Raw genomic sequence first — 13,595 nt, forward strand, 5'->3', positions numbered from 1 at the left:
AAATTGTTAAGAAAAAATAATTTAAGTTTAAACAGACTCTCTGAAGACCATAATTTTTTTTTAAATCCTAGAACCCATATTTCAGGAAATCACAAACAAAAATTGCTTAAGTATATTAGAAACAGAGAGCAAAATGAAAAATGGAAGGCATCCATTGGTCACCTCCTGAAACAAACTCCAAAATGAAAAATTCCAAGAGTATTATAGTCCAAATTAGGAACTTCCAGGTTAAATTAAAAATTCTGTAAATACCCAGAGGAAAAACCTTTTTCAAGGTACTGATGAAGGAACATACAAGGTTTGGTTGATATTCTACTGAAAGACAAGAGATCTTGGAATATGATATGCCACAAGGCAAAAGAGGCATACAACCAAGAGTATTTTACCCTAAAAAAGTTGAATGCAATCCTAAAAGGAAAAAAACAGGATTCTTGTGGAATAGAGGCTTTTTATATATTCTTGATGAAAACATCAGAACTGAGTAAAAACATTGAAAAGTAAACAAGAAGCAAGAAAAATCCAGGAATGTAGACATGTATGAACAATTGGAAGGGACTGTGCAGTAATGAATTATTTATATTTTAATGGAGAAAAGGAAAAATAATTCCCCACAGATCCATTTGAGTCATGGGAGGAAGGTATTATGTAATATAAACAGAAGGCCTGGACATAGATTTAATCTATTTTGATGGTTTTAAGAAAGGAGGGAACAAAAGATTGAAGAAAAAAAGGGATACCCAGGGAAGAAAAGGATAAATCTTACTAGTTGTCATAATTTAGGTTATGCAAACATGGAAAAATGGAAGAGGGGACTGATATCACATGAGCCTCACTGTTTTCTGAAACTGATAATGCTTTTTAGTTAAATCAAAAAGACTTCATTAAGAATAAAGTCCTATGTACTATGTAGAAAAATTCATTTGTCTCATTTTGTGTAGCATTTAAAATATGCCAGGTACTGTGCTAAGAGCTTTATAATTATTATCTAATTTGATCCTCATAATTTATCATGTTCTTCCAGGAATTCCAAATGTGTATATGTTTGGAAGTGAAGTGAAGAGAAGTGAAATAGTATTTTCAAGTAGTCTGAAGGAAGGATTGTTTAGGATTGGGAATATCTGTGAATATTTATAAACAAAGAAATGAGCAAGGAAAGAGGGAGAAAATTAATATGACAGAGGACGAATAGATCATTGATTTGGCAATTTGAAGGAGGTAAGAAGGAACCTTGTTTACTATCATTTAGAGACAGTCATTCTCTACCCACAATCTTCAGTATTAATGCTACCAGTGTAGAGTAAGCCAGCTGTTGTTCTTTAATCAAAAATTACTCTGAGTAGTTCTTAACAGTATCTGTAAAGACAAAGCACACACACACACATCACACATGCACACACACAAGCATTTCTTCAAAGAAATTGGAATAAGAAACAGAGACAGAGATACAAAGAGAAAACCTTTATTAAGCACTTATTATATGCCAATTACTATACTAAACTCTGATAATATGACCACAAACAAAAAAAAAAGAGAATCCCTACCCTCAAAGAGCTTATATTCTTTTTTTCAACCCTCATCTTCCATTTTGGAATAAGCACTATGTATTGGTTCCAAGGCAGAAGAATGATAAAAGTTGGGCAATAGGGGCTAAGTAAAATATCCAAGGTCACATAGCTATCAAGTATCTGAGGCCACATTTGAACCCAGGAACTCCCATCTCTAGGCCTGGCTATCAATCCACTGAACCACCTACCTGCTTCCAGGAGCTTACATTCTAATGGGTATAGACAACAATATACAAAGAAGCCAGAATGGAGAGGGAGGAGAAGAAAAAAAGGGGTATCTACTGTAGGGAAGGCTGCAAGGGAATAGGTGGAAAAATCCAGAGACAGCCTTTCTTGGGATCCAGGGCATTGAAAGGAGATTATATACATTTCCCAACCTTGAACCAGGCTTGATGGTATATAGGGTAGAGTCCTGGAGTCATTAAACCTGAGTTAAAATCTATTTAAAAGTTGAACTAAGGTCCCTTCTATGATCCAAAAAAGCAGGGAATGAAGAGAAAGAAGGCAGCAAAGAGGGAGGGAATGGAGTAAGAAAGCAAAGGCTCCCTTTGAGTTCTCTTCCACCCAATAGGAACATTGTAGTTTATTAGGAAGAGAATAAAGAAAAGACAATTCTAAAGGCCTATCCATTTTTAATTTCCAGCCATTACTTCTGAGTCAACTAGGTCAGGTGTAATTACCACCATCCTTCCTAGAATCTCTATAGTTTTTCCCAAATGCTGAAAGAAACATCAAACATTGTCCAATCTCTTTCCTATTCCAGATTTGAGAGTTGATGGAAATATGACTTCTATCCAAGGGACAATTTAGTTTTGTCAAAATTTCCAACTCTGTTAACAGAGGGATTCCTCTTCAACCCAGTCATGAGGTTTTTCTTTCACGACCTTCTTCTATTTGGAGCTGGGCAGAGAACATAGAGTTATAGCCAACACCCCTCCAGAGACACTTCATTCCACATACCTAAAAAATAATGTTGTCAAATTCTCTTTCTGATATTTCCATGTTTAGCTAAGCAGGAAGCCTCTTAATTCTTAGTAATTCTTACTCATAAATCCTTCTGGGGATGGGCCACACAGCACTCCAGCTCAAAAAGGGAGACACCACCTTGGAAATGGAGAAATTGAAAAATAAACTAAGGAATCTTCCAGAAAATTTTCACTATGAATTGAAAACCCTTCCAAAGTACACCCAGATGGAGAGATTAGTCTTGGCTAGAAAGAGCCCCACTCCTTTTTTTAAGACTAGAGGAAAGGGAAGAAGACTAGGGAAAGATTCCTCAAGGATTAGGAACTTCATTTGCAGGGGATCCTCTCTACCACTGAAAATCACAATTCCCACACCCTTAAATTTAGCATATGGTCTTTAAATTTTCTAGAGCCAAAAAGACTCATCAGCCTGCAGTTAACCCAGAGATGGCACGCTCCAAAGTTAGAGAGGCTGGTCACATAAGAAGACAGTTATACGATCTGTCATTGGCCGATACCCAAAGCCTCTATAATTTATCATAGCCTACCTGAATTTATTCCACTAGCACAGCCCTTGAGGACTCAGGTTTATATCCACACCTCACTGTGACACTTAAGTAGGATTTTAGTGAAGGGCAGATGAAAATAAAGAAAAAAAGAGGAAAGATATTGGTAGAGTTCACATGAGAGTATCATAAATTTTTCATAAATCAGAAGGGGTCACCTGCTAAGATTATACATGTGTCTCACAAGAAACTTCTTGAGAACAAAGATTTTTTTCTTTGTATCCCCAGCCCCTAGAACTGTGCTTGGCACATAGTGAATCATTAATAAATGCTTTTTGTTGAATAACATAGAGGAAGTGACATTTGGACTAGTGCTTAAGGAAAAGATAGGTTTTCAGCTGTTGGAAATTTGGGGTAAAGGCAGTCTAGCATAGGGCAAAAATATGATCTAAATCAACAGGGCAGAAATTGCAGGAGAGATCATGGAAATAGTTGATAGTTACCCTTAAAACAAATATATTTCTGATAACCATACAATGTTATTATAATGGTTGTTGTTATTATTAATAATCATCAATGTGTAATAAATAAAGTAACCCAGAATTTTTGAAGGTCATAGTCGCAAAGAATCCATGCTTTCAAGTATAAAAAGTAAGTATAGAAAATCAAGCATTTCATTTTCCCAGAACCATATTATATGTCAGTTAAAAGAGTAATGTTTAATGATAATAACCTAGGCCAGTGATGGGCAAACTACAGCCTGTGGGCCAAATGTGGCCCCCCCCAAATGTTCTATCTGGCAGTGGGACATTGTTCCTAATCCAATGAATACAATGAGTAGGATACAATAGAATTAAACTTGCAAAGAGTTGCCCTAGAAACAGACTGACAGATGAGCATTTCCTTTCCTTTGGCCCCCTCTTTAAAAAGTTTGCCCATCACTGTCCTAGGCTATTTATTTTTTCCCATTAATACAATCCATTTTCTGTTTCATAGGTTTGTTTATAATCTCTTGGGAAAGAATATGATCATAGAGGAACTTGTTTTGTTTTGTTTAATTCTTTTTTTTTCCAAATAGGAAATAATTTCAAGCAATAGATACTAGTTTTGGTTTTGGTTTTGAGGAATTGAGATGGGGGAGATATTGAATTTGTATCTATTTTTTTCATCTCTTTGAGGTCTCCCTTATTTTCTCCTTTGCTTGCCAATCTGATTTTGGTTCTTGGGTCATGTATGTATTTAAAAGTTGGGTTTACTCTGCATTTGCCTAAAAGCACAGTATTTTCTATTATCAAATGGACAGCCATACAAAGTATCTTGATGACAAATGAAAATATCCCTTCAGAAGATCATCCATATTGAGGAGCTGTCTAAGTAAGCATATCCTTTTGGTAAGCAGGTATAGTGGCAAAATATGTAAACACACTTCCATGGCTGTATTGACCCCAAAACAGTTCTAAGAGAACATTTCAAAAAGTCCCTAGGAACGCAACCTGGTTTGTCTAAAGTTAAAAGAGAAGTACATGGCTCAGATACAATGGAAATAAGCAGATTCTGGAGGAAAGGAAAAAAAGATTTATTAAACATCTACTATGTGATAAATACTTTATAATGTCTTCCCTTTTGATCCTCACAATACCTAAAGTATGGTACTATTATTATCCCTTTTTACAGTTGAGGAAACTGAGGCAGCAGAGGTTAAATAACTTACCCATACTGCCAATAAGTATTTGAGGTGAGATTTGAACTAAAGCCTTCCTGCCTCCAAATCCAATCCTCTATCCACTGCATTAAAGAAGCCTGAGGTAGTAATTATTTCAAAATGAAGCAAGACATGCAAAATTTGAACTTTCCTGATTGACAACAGAGTGGCAACTTTGGGATGGGCGCACCAGCTGCAGAGGTGGAGTGAGCAACTGAGAGGGCTAAAGAAAAGGACAACTTGCTGTGAAGGACTACTGAGGAGGAAAAGAGTTTGATAGGCAGCTGTTTGAGCAGCAGCTCAAGGCTGACTTCATGATAGGGTCCGCAGAGGCATGGGTTAAGACACAAGCAAATATCCAGAGAAAGGTGCCAAAAATATAAGATCTCCTTCTGTTCTTGGCTGAGTCTGACTTGGGCCAGTCCCCCAATAGTTTTGATTCAATGTTGAAACAAAATGAGACTCTACTAGGCATTCAACAGTTAACAAAAGGAAGATTTATTTAGCCATGGCGCAAGAATGTTCAACAAGGATAGGCACTGAAAATACTTCAAGTTGATTCAGCCAGTGAAGCTTCCTTTCCTGAGCTGTCCATGGTGCTACACCAACCAAGTATCCCAGAGCAAATAGAGCTCCTCCTGGCTACTTTGTACTCAGGTGACTAGGAAAGGATGTCAGTAGCCTGAGCCTTTAGTCCCCCGAGACAGTAAAATATAGATGATTATCTTAATGCCTTTTAGGGGAAAACTAGACTAACTTCTATGTGAGCCCTCTGAGAATCGGCTTTCCCAGCCCTTAGTTCCAGGAATAGAAGACTGCCTGGGGCAAGCACACTCCTCTATCATGACCTCCTACCAGTTTCCTTCCTCATCCTCAACAAGCCTTTCCTTGGACTTGAGACCAACAAAAATTTTTTCTTCTGGGCTTCAGGCCTTTGTGCCTGGAAGTCAGGGCAAGTCTTCAAAGAGTGAAGTAATCCCCCTGTTATTTTTTTTTAATTTGCCTCACAAGTGTTTCTCATTTGTTTATGTGGAGTTAGGAAATATTTTATAGCATGAGTGTTTCTATTATATTTCAATAGTTTGGTTTTCCTTAATGCATTATTAATTATTATTGTTGTTATTCAGTTACTTTTTAGTCATGTCTGCCTCTTTGTGACCCCATTTGGGGTTTTCTTGGCAAACATACTAGAATGGTTTGCCATTCCCTTCTCTAGCTCATTTTACAGATGAGGAACTGAGGCAAACAGGATGAAATGACTTGCCCAGAGTCATAGAGCTAGTGTCTGAAGCCAGATTTGAATTTAAGCCTTCCTGACTCCAGGCCTGGAACCCTACCCACTTTGCCACCTAACCACCCCATTATTATTTAATTTAATTAATAACTTAATTCTGGTTATTTAGTTAGTCTGACTGTGAGTAGTATCTGTACTGGATGGGAGCTTTTCATATATATATCCCACATATATTACCCAAGCTTGCTATGCTATGAGGATTCTAGGATAGGAGGAGGTGTTTCCATTATACTTAAATATATCATTTTTTAAACTGTTATCCTACTATCTACATTTATGTTCTACTGTAATGCCTCATCATGATCTGGAGGTGACACCAGGATATCAAAAACTATGCCTTTGGAGCTCTGGCAGGTTTGAGGATGTGTGGAATTTCCTCTCCTAGTTATTTCAAACCTTCTCCTCTTTCTTGAAACCACTAACCTCAGCTGGCTCTATATGCTCTTGAGAGATGACCTGGTATAGAAGGTGCCACAACTCTGCCCATATTAATGAGAGGAATATTCTGCTCTTATTTTCTACTTTGAATCTGTATTGAATGGAGATTCTAGGGAAGCTCTTCCCTGGGGAGGGGATGTGAGTGATGATTCATCAACCTGAGTCTTAGAAGCCACAGTGAGCAAGTGAATGGGCCAGAGATACATGTAAATTGTTTACTAGTCCCAGGATATAGCTGTTATTTCAGTTTTGGCAGTAAGCTGTAATCCAGTGGGGTCCAAGTTTGAACAACAAAAAGCAAGCCTGACTCTGGGGCTCGCATCATCAGCTGTAATATTGGTGGCAATATTTTGACTTTAAAATCAGAAAAGAGATTAATGAGTGATTGTGCCTATGGTATGAAGCCAAATGACCCCCAGAGAAGAGAGGGCCGGCCCAAATGTCATTCCAAGCATAAAAGGTGACATAGGCAATATTTCATCTTAATGAAGGCAAAACCAGTTGTTTTTCTGGTTAGTGAACTTGCTTTAGGAAGAGCCAGACACACACAAAAAGGAAAAGGTTAAAGTGAAAAAGAGAAAAGGAGAAAGTAAAAGTGAACAACATTTCAAGGACTGGCACTATGGACATCTCCAGGATGGTAAAAGACCTCACTTCCAGGTCAGTACATGAAGGCCTGAAGCCCAGAAGAAAAATGTCTATTGTTCTCCAGTCCAAGGGAGAAATTGTTGGGGGTAAGGAAGGAAATTGGTAACACATCATGACAGAGAGTATGCCTGCCCTAGGCTGTGTTCCATTCCTGGAACTAAGGACTGGGAAAGTCAATTCTCAGAGGGCTGAGATACCTATCAGCCTTGCCAAACCAAATCCATCAGCCAGAAACCTAGAGCTTGATCTAACAGCTAGTCCAGACAGGATTGGAACAGTCTGACGCCAAGGACCAGACCTGGAAGAGCTCATTTATGCAAAAGAGGGGAAATACAGAAAGATTAAATTCTAGTTCAGTACACATTTGTAAGTAGGAACAGGATTAATTGTTAAGATTTCTTTTGTCAATTTTTTTCTGTAACTGTTTTATTATCTTGTTTTGTTCAATAGCTTATAGTTTAAAACTTTTATACTCCTTTACAGTGGCTATTGCTGCTTTTAATTTCCTTAAAGGAGCAAGAATTGAATGATGTTTTTAGGGAACAGAGTAGGGCTCAGAAGGGAAAATCCTTTATCTTCTCCAGAAGCCATATCTGGGGCAAGAGACCTAGAGCAAAATTAGAGGAGGTGCCAATGAGTCAAATTCTAGAGCTTGCAAGTGAAAGAAAAATGGGGTTCAGAGACAAAAGCCCTGTGATGTCATCATACTTCACCTTTGACTTTACTAAAAAGTTTGAAGCCATCCATCAATGTAATACACACCATTTATCTCCTGAAGATTCTCTAAGGTAGCTGCCAAGCTCTCTGTGCCTCTTCAGACTCTCAGAGTAGTACCAGGCTATTGTTTGCCTCTTGCTTCTGCCCCTTAGGGATATATTGCAGTCTTGTGCTAATCTAGGAGATGTGTCTGCATCATCCAATCATACCTCACAGCTTGAATTCTCAGATACTACATCCCACCCCAATTTTTCCCCTACTTGTTCATAAGGGTGAAACTTTATAAAGGTTTTTAATCAGGATGATAGGGGGAAATAACAGCAAGTTATCAGTATACTCAATGTACATATTCCCTGTCTGCAGTCGTTCCAGTCCTCACAATATCTTGCTCAACAAAATCAAATTCAGTTCCTCATCACTCCCATCAGTAGCAGACAAAGGTTTCACCTCCAAGTTTTTGGCCCACAAATTACGAAGATGGATCAGCTCTATGTGGATGCAATGAAGGAACTAAGAGTGTTTTAAGAGTCTTTCTGAAAGCTGAATGGGGTGAGCAAGCAGGGAAGCACTAGGTGTTGGTTTAGTTTCTGGGAGGTTACTAATCTTCAGCAACATTTCCTGTCTTGCTAACAAGTGCATGAACATGTCTTTCCCTTCACTGTTAGACAAGTCTGGTTTCATATATCACCACCACTCCCCCAGATGTAAATTTCCTAGTTATTCCAATTCCTCCAGGGAAGTCAGTCACTCAAGAACCATTTCCTCTGTCTCTTCTAAAGTCCCTTGCCCCAAGTTGCTCCACTATTCTAAGGTTCTGTGCACTTTCCTGAGCTGTGACCATCCTAGGCTTCTGAAAAAAAGGCAAAAGTACTAAAATAGCTTCTTTGAGTTCTTCTCTCCATCTCAGAACTTAGTTTTCAACCATTAAATTTTGCTTTCTCTTACAGCTAATAAATTCTCTGACATTTCCATACCGTGCTTTCTCCCCGTGAGCCATCATTTGCCCTTCCTCCCCACTTGAACCTTGGAGTCCAATCCTGAAGCCTTCCTGGATTCTGCCTTTTCTTATCTTGACTTCCACCTCATTTTCTGGCCACCCCTACACCATGCCTCTTTACCTTGTCCTGAGTTCCAAGTTCCTCTTTCTGTATTGTTTTCCCTTTATCAATTGGAATGTAAGTTCCTTGAGCACATAGATGGTCTAGTTAACTTGTATTTGCATCCCTACCACTGAATGCACACAGTAAATTCTTATAAATGTTCTCTCTCTCTCTCTCTCTCTCTCTCTCTCTCTCTCTCTCTGTCTTTCTCTGTCTCGTTCCCTGAAAAGATTTAACAATGATTCTTCCACCTAAATCCTTGAAACTCTGCTCCCATACCACCACCTGCTCAATTCTCCTGAACCTTTCTTCTTCAAACATCTTCTCAATGTCTCTTGTTCTACCATCAATACTACCACACTCCCGAACATATACTTAAGTCTTCCTGTCCTAAATGCACCATATGTGACCTTCTGTTATGGCCCTATCTCTCTTCTTTTCACTGTATAACTTCCTAAAAGCCTTCCCTTATTTTTTATTTTTTTAATGTACTTTATGCTTTAGTTTTTTCATTAAAGGAAGGCCATGTGCTTTTATTTCAATACATTAGCAACATTCTCCTTTGTACTTGGTCTGATTTTTGACATTGCTTGACATTATTGCCATTTATGTAATTGCATTCTTTGTGCATGTTATTTTTTAAAGTCTTCTCTTCTTAAAGCTAGTTCCTTCAAACAACTCTCCTATGGCTCAGTTTCAAGGCCTTGCACTGTCCCAGTCCCTGCCCTCTAGATGTTCTCTGAATCTTCAGAGACATTAATGAGGTCATAGACTCTGACATTCTTTTATGTTTATGGAATCACCATTAATCCAGTCTCTCAAAATCAAAAAATATTTGATTTTTGCCCTGGAACTTAGTCTCTACTTCTGTTCAGCTGCCAAATTTTATCTTTCTTTCATGTCTATCCCTTCCTTGCCATCCCTAGGTGAGGCTCCCATTAGCTCTAATTTTGTCCTATTCCCTGCTTCCAGTCTCTCTCTGCTTCAAGCCATCTCATAATTTCGAATTTCCAGATTTTTTCATTTTTATACTTTCAGTTTTATTGATATATTTTGGGTTTTTTCATTACAAACTTTTCTAGATTATTCTTGATTCATGAGAAGTCTCTTGTAATAAAATAAAATAGTTGAGTAAAATTAATATATAGTGACCTTATTTGAGAACACATGCAATATTTCTCATCTCTAACAACCTTTCACCTCTCTATTTTTTCAATGAACAGAAACCTTTTTTTTTTCTCCCTCCCATCTCCATCCCTTCTGGGGGAAAGAGAAGCGAAGCGAAGCAGAGAGGAGAGGAAAGGAGAGGAGAGGAGAGGAGAGGAGAGGAGAGAAAAAGGAAAGAAGAGAAGAGAAGAGAAAAGTAAAGAAAAAAGAAAGGAGGAGAAAGCAAATTTATTGTAACAAATGTGCAGTCAAACAAAACAAAATCTTCCAATTTCTGTACACAAAAATACATGTATCCCATTTTGCACCCTAAATCCATCAACTCTGTCATGGATAGGATGATTCATCATTGGTCTTCTCACATCTTTTATGGTCATTGTATTAATCTTAGTTCTTACAGCTTTAGAAATTATTTGTCTTTACAGCATTTTACATAAATTTTCTCCAATTTCTGTGTATTTAATCAATTTACAAAAGTCCTCAAAAATATTCAATTACAATACTGATATTATAGTATAAATTATTCTTCTGGTTGTTACCACTTCCATCTGCATTAGTTCAATCTTTCCACGGGTTTTTTAAGTCATCTACTTCATTTCTTACAGCACAATAGTGCTCCATCACATTAATACGCCACAACTTATTCAATAATTCCTAAATTGTTGTACATCCTTTGAGTTTCCATCATTTTGTCAATTTAAAAAGAGTTTCTATAAATCTTTTTGTACATTAAAAATCTTCTCTCCTTTCTGTCTCTTTTGGATACAGGCCTAACAATGGTGTACCACTCTGGTAATCTCCTTCCACAGCTTTAAAACCTACCATGAGTCACCATCATCTCCCAAATTAAGTCCAAAAGTTCATTCCAGATCTAGGTGCTGCTATCCTGTGATTCTTCTTGTAATACTGTGAGCCTTCCACAATCTGACTCCAGTCTACCTTTCCAACCTTATTACATGATATTCCCCCTTACATACTCCATACTTGAGCCAAGTAGGATTATTTTCTTGTTACTTACTTACCATTCCCTGAGCTTTCTTATGCTTTCCCACCTCTGTATATTTCTTTGTTCCAGTTTCTGTTTCCAAAATAAACTTTACTCCTATATCTGCCATTAGAAATGTTCCCTTTCCAGAAGCACACAAAGTAGAACTACAGATTTTAGAGATATAGTTCATCCCTTCATTTTTCAAATGAAGAAATAGAGATCCTGAGAGATTCAAGGTCTTGCCTATGGCCACATAACTAGTACAATAAGTGACAAATGCTTCTGACTCTAAATTCAATAAAATACCCTTCCCACTATACACACAGCCTCAAAGCTCTTCTTAAATGTCATTAACAAGTTTTTACTACTCTACTTGTCACAAGTATTTTCTACTCCTTATGAATGTTCTGTCTTTTCTACAGCCCTTTGTAAGCATTAGTGTATGAGACCCATTGTGTATTTTAAAAGTATAGATTTAGAACCCATGAAAAAGTAATCCCAGTAGTTAATTGTCAGGAAGAACCCCAGGGTATTAAGAACTATATGGGGGGGGGTCAAAGGAATACCCCAAATCACTAATTATTAAAGAAATAAAAATTAAAACAGTTCTGAGCTTCCACTTCTTACCCATCAGATTGGCAAAGTTGACAAGAAAAGGAAAATGACAAGTATTAGAAGAACTTTAGGGTGGGGGGTTAACAACTTTTAATGAACTTTTGGTAGTACTACAAATTAATATAGCCAGTCTGATGAGGAACTCTGTACTATACCTAAAAAGTTACTGGTTTTTCCCTAGGATCCATAGTAAGTCTCTACCTCAAAGAGATCAAGAAAGAGGAAAAAAGGATCCATATGTAAAAAAAAAACTATAAAGGCATTTTTATATCGCTAAAGACCTGGAAATTAAGGGGTGTCCATCAACTGAGGAATTGCTGGAAAAGTTGTAGTATGTGAAAGTAATAAATATAATTATGCCATTAGAATTTATCAAAAATTGATTTCAGAGAAACCTCAGAAGATTTGTATGAATTAACACAAAGTGAGCAGAATCAGAAGAACAATTTAAACAATAACAAAAATGTTGTAAAGACAAACTCTGAGAGACTTAAAAATCCTAAACAATTCAAAGAATAAGCACAAAATTCCAGAGGACTGATAATGATACATCCTGTCCACCTACTGACAAGGATGATGGACTCAACATGTTTAATGAGATGTAATCACTGTGGGAATTTGTTTTCCTTGACTCTGCATATTTGTTACAAGAGTATTGTTTTTGTTTTTAATTGGGGAGAGAAAGAAATAAGAGAAAAAATAAATGCTTGTTAATGAAACAAAAATGTTAAGCCCTAAAACAGTGCAAATCTGTTGGCTAGTAAATCTGCCCACCTCAGTCTCCCCCAGATCCCACCTCAACCAGAAAGTCCCTTTTCTTTCCTCTACCATGACTTTATCTAGGACTAGAATTTTGTGTTTGATTTTTACAAGAAACTTACAAGAAATTACAAGAAATACATTACCTCTTGAGTCTATTCTATATCATCATGATTCCCTTCATTGCAAAAAAACTTTCCAAAAATTTGAAGCTCTGAATATCTCCTCACTGTCTCATTTCCTGGCCAGTCTCCCATCCATCTCAACCAGCCCTTTAGAGTATCATAGACATTTCTGAACAAGGAATTTGTCATACTCTACCTCATTTTGTAATTGTTTATAATTATTTTCCTCAACTGATGTTAAGCTTCTTGAGGGTAGAGGTAGTATTTTTTATATTTGTTTTTCCCATTATGCTTTGCATATAAAAGATTCCAATAAATGTTTGATGAATGAATTACTCTTTCTGGAACTTCATTCATGCCCTTTCTCCCCTTCATTATGTATAATAAGGAAGCCCATGTTCTTGGCATCCTTGTCTGGAATTTACAGTGCACTGTCTCATTGAAAAAATACTAAATTTTCTTCCATTGTATTATTAGTTCTAATAGAACTACAGAACCTACTAGTTAAATGAGAAAAATAAATTATTGTGGGCTCTCTTGGGAGCCTAACTACCATAAACAACATTCTTTCTAATGGAATATATGTAATGAGATCAAATATCTATAATCCTCTTTCAATTGCTCAGTTCCTCAGCTTAGTCCCAATCATAAATCCAAAAAACTGAGGTAAGCCGAAGAGATAGAGAGATATAGCATACCTCCTAACCATCAGAAATAAGACTCAAAGATGTCAAGTTTAGAGATGAAAGAGTGGCATGGTAGCAAGGAATTCCCCTTGCCTGGGCTTACCTTTGTGCCCATTCTCCCTGCTCCATGAACAATGAGCTAGTTCTGATTCAAAATAGTAGGAAGTTCCTAACAGTTCTAGGACTCTGAAAAGAAAAGAACCAGGGAAGCTAGGTAGCACCGTGGATAAGGACACCAAGCCTAGAAGTTGAGAGGGTCTAGGTTCAAATTTAGCCTTAAACAATTTCTAGCTGTGTGACCCTAAGCAAGTCACTTAACT

The sequence above is a fragment of the Gracilinanus agilis genome, chromosome 1 (assembly GCF_016433145.1).
Source record: "Gracilinanus agilis isolate LMUSP501 chromosome 1, AgileGrace, whole genome shotgun sequence".
Lineage (NCBI taxonomy): Eukaryota > Metazoa > Chordata > Mammalia > Didelphimorphia > Didelphidae > Gracilinanus > Gracilinanus agilis.